The sequence below is a fragment of the Cupressus sempervirens genome, chromosome 11 (genome assembly GCF_028749045.1).
Source record: "Cupressus sempervirens isolate cs-2001-9-10 chromosome 11, ASM2874904v1, whole genome shotgun sequence".
In the NCBI taxonomy this organism is placed as follows: Eukaryota; Viridiplantae; Streptophyta; class Pinopsida; order Cupressales; family Cupressaceae; genus Cupressus; species Cupressus sempervirens.
The window spans coordinates 88845768-88849956 of NC_143128.1; positions in this window are offsets into that span (position 1 = coordinate 88845768).

A 4189-nucleotide genomic window follows, 5' to 3' on the forward strand; every position below is an offset into this window, starting at 1 on the left:
AAATTGTCTCTACTCTCAACTATGCTAAATTTGATGAAGTCAAAGATTGTCCTACATCTCATGAAATGTGAGTCGAGGTAAAAGATATTTATGGAGGAGATGAAAATGCAAGGAGAGCTAAGGGATAAAGTCTAAGAGGTCAATTTGATCAAATAAAGATGAGAGAAGATGAAAACATTGCAAAATATAGTGAAAGAATCAAGGCAACTATGAGTGCAATCAGAGCCTCATGAGGAAAAATAAATGATGTAATAGTGGTTAGCAAGGTACTCAACTCTTCTTCCTATTTATGCAATTAGAGTTTCAGCTATTCAAGAAATGAGATGTAATCCCAAAAATGATATAACTTTAGATTCACTAGTGTGAAGTTTGACAACCTTTGAGTTAAACAACTTTGATAACTATGTTCCTATCTCTGGTAGCATTGAGTCTACATTTCAATATAATCTTTCACTCAAAAAGAAAGGTGGAAGATCTAGAGGCATATAATCTAAAAATGAAGAGGAAGATGATTTTGATGATGATCTTGAAGCCATTGAAGCCCTGCTCGCAAGAAGATTCCCTAAAGGCAAAGATAAGTAGAAAGGTAAAATGTCCCTAATCTACTTTTCTTGTGAAGAAGTTGGTCACATTGCTCCAAGGTGTCCAAAAAAAGAAGGCAAAGAAGAAATAAGATTGTCAAGTACAAAGGCAAGAAAGATTTCAAAAGCTAAAAGACTACAAAGATAAAGGTAATAAATCATGTTACATGGCTAAAGAATTAGATAATATTGATGATGATGAAATAGTTTACATTTCTATTAAAGATGAATTAGATGATGAAAATGATAAGATGGCCCTCATTTATCCTATTAGTAAGAATGACACATGGATTATTAATAGTGGTTGTTCTCACCATATGACTAGTGATAAAACAAAATTTGAGCACTTGGAACACTATGATGGTGGGAGTGTCAGATTTGGAAATGATGAACCTTGTTATGTAAAGGGAAAAGGTTGAATTGCATTAATTGTTGAACTCAAATGTGATAATCCTTCCTGGGTTGAAGGAATAAAACACAATCTACTTAGTGTGGAATATTTGAACAACATTGGATTCAAGGTAGAATTCATGAATGGGAGAGCCAAGCTACTAGATGAGAAAGGAAATCTAGTTGAGACTGGCGATTAAAAAAGAGATAATCTATTCTATCTAGATTTGACTGAAAGATCATGTTTCATAGCTCAAGTAGAAGAAAGTTGGTAATGGCATAAAAGATTGTGTCATGTGAATCTTGATAACCTAGTCAACATAAGCAAGAATAAAAGTGTGAGAGGTATTCCAAACCTAAGGAAACCTAACATGGGCATGTGCAAAAATTGTCAAATTGGAAAGATGGGAAAGACAAGCATCAAAAGCAAGAATTATCCATCTAAAGAAGTTATGGAGCTGGTTCATATACACTTTGTGGATCTATTGACATAGAAAGCTACTCTTGAGATAAGTATTTAATTTTATTTGTTGATGATTATTCTAGGATGATGACAATGATGTACTTGAAAGATAAGTCTGAAGCCTTTCAAAAGCTCAAGTGGTATCTAGCTAGAGTTGAGAAAGAAACAAGAAAAATAAAATTTATAAGGTTACATAGAGGAGGTGAATTATTCTCAAATGAATTCAATGAATTCTACAATGAAGGAGGAATCAAGAGAAATGTATCTGCACCTAGTACACCTCAACAAAATGACATAGCAAAAAGAAGAAATAAATCTATTATGGAATGTGAAAGAACACTGATGATAGAGAAAAATGTTGTAATCAAATACTAGAAGGAAGCAATCAATACAACAATTCATACCTTGAATAGAGTTTAGCTGAACAAAGATATTGATCAAAATCCTTATGAACTATGGTATGGCTATAAATCTAATGTCTTTTATTTCAAAATATTTGAAAGAAAATGTTATATCTTAAAAGAAACAAGGAAAGAAAAATTTGATGTGAAAAGTGATAAAGGCATATTCCTAGGATACTCCAAGAAAATAAAAGCATATAAATGTCTAAATATTTCTACTCACAAGGTCATAGAAAGTGCACAGTTAAAAATTGGCGAGTTTGCAGAAAAGAGTGAAGCACAAAGCAATAAAGAGCCTAAAAACTACATAATTTTTTTTTTACTTTGAACCTGATACTTTACTTTAAGTTCAAGCTAATCCAATTTGAAATCAATAGCCTTCACCAATCGAGTCTCCTAAATCTTGAGTTCAACCTAAGTTGTAGCTAGTGCAACCCAAGTCATAATCTGAAGGACCCAAGTCACAATCATAAGGATCTAAGTTGCAACTACTACAAATTGAGTCACAGTCTAAAGGACCTGAGTTACAAATAGTGGACCTTCAAGCATGATTCAAAAGATCATTTTGAGCATGGTGAGCCTAGTTAAACAAGTTCTAAATCCAAAGAGAAGGTACTTGTACTTGCTAGATAAGTTAGAAGGTATCATGCACCCAATAAAATCATTGGAGATTAGTCAAAAGGCACAATGACAAGGTAAAAATTAAAAGCTACATGTTTTCTTACTAAGTTTGAACCTATAACTATTAAAGATGCATTAGAAAATGAAAGTTGGATTGATGCAATGAATGAAGAGATTGTTCACAAATTGAAAGAAACAAAACATGGACTCTTGTTCCTAGACCCAAGGAAAAAAATGTAATTGGCACAAAATGGGTATTCATAAATAATTTGAATGAAGATGGAGAAGTATCAAGTAACAAGGCAAGGTTAGTATGCAAAGGATGTGCTCAAGAAGAAGGTATTGATTATAGAGAAAATTTTGTTCGTGTTGCAATACTAGAAGGCATTAGAACACTATTTTCTTATGATGTAAATAAAGGATTCAAAGTATATCAAATTGATGTAAAGTCAGCTTTCTTGAATCGAATCCTAGATGAAGAGGGCTATATTGAGTAGCCTGAAGCTTTCATAGATCTTAACTGAAGGAACATGGTTTACAAATTACACAAAACTTTATATGGTCTCAAACATGCCCCTAGAGCCTAATATGAAAGATTGCATAGTTATCTAGTAAGAATTGGTTTTCAAAGGACAAATGACAAAAGAAGTCTATACATCAAGGATGGACTAGAAAAGAAGATATTACTGGCAAAAATCTTTGTAGATGATATATTATGCACTGGATATGATGACTTATGTAAATCCTTTTCTGAGGATATGAGTAAAGAATTTGAAATATCAATGTTTCGAGAGATTAAATTCTTTGTTGGCCTACAAATTCAACAAAGCAAGATGGTATTTCCATTACTCAATCAAAGTATATCAAGGCAATATTGAAGAAATTTAGAATGGATGATTCTAGACTAGTTGGAACACCTATGTCTACTGGACATAATCTTTCCAAAAATGATGAATCCAAAGAGGTAGATCAAACTACATATAGATCAATGATTGGAAAACTTAAGTATGTGGTACACACAAGACCTGATATTGTATTGATAGTTGGTATGGTGGAATTCTTTTTTGCTAATCTAAAAGAAAATCATATGACGTCAATAAAGAGAATTATTAGGTATCTAAAAGGTACTTATGATTATGGTTTGTGGTATAAGAAAGGAGGCAACTTTGAATTGAAATCCTTCACTGATGCTGATTGGGCTAGAAGTAGTTATGATAGAAAAATCACTAGTGGTGGAGCATTCTTTCTTAGAAAGAGGCTAGTGTCTTGGACAAGCAAGATAATAATTGCATTCCCTAGTCTATAGAAAAAGTAGAATATGTTGCAGCAACAGTCAATTATTCCAACATTGTTTGGTTTAAACAACTGTATCTAGGTATGAAGGAAGAAATCAAGGATCTAGTAGTTATCTTTCGCAATAACACCAGTGCAATTAACATATCGAAGAATCTAGTGATGCATACCACGACAAAGCACATTGCGATAAAATATCATTTTTTGAGAGAATTAGTGCAAGACAAAGAGGCGAGATTGGAATATGTGAATACAAAATAACAAATTGCAAACATATTCACCAAGCCATTACCCGAGGATGCATTTTTGTATTTAAGAGGTTTAAGCTAGGGGTCATTCCCCTATCTGAAACTCACTAATCAAAGATCAGTGATGCATCAATCGAGCAATTGAAGATCAATCAAGTTGATGCAATATTATCAAAGTAGACTATATATGAA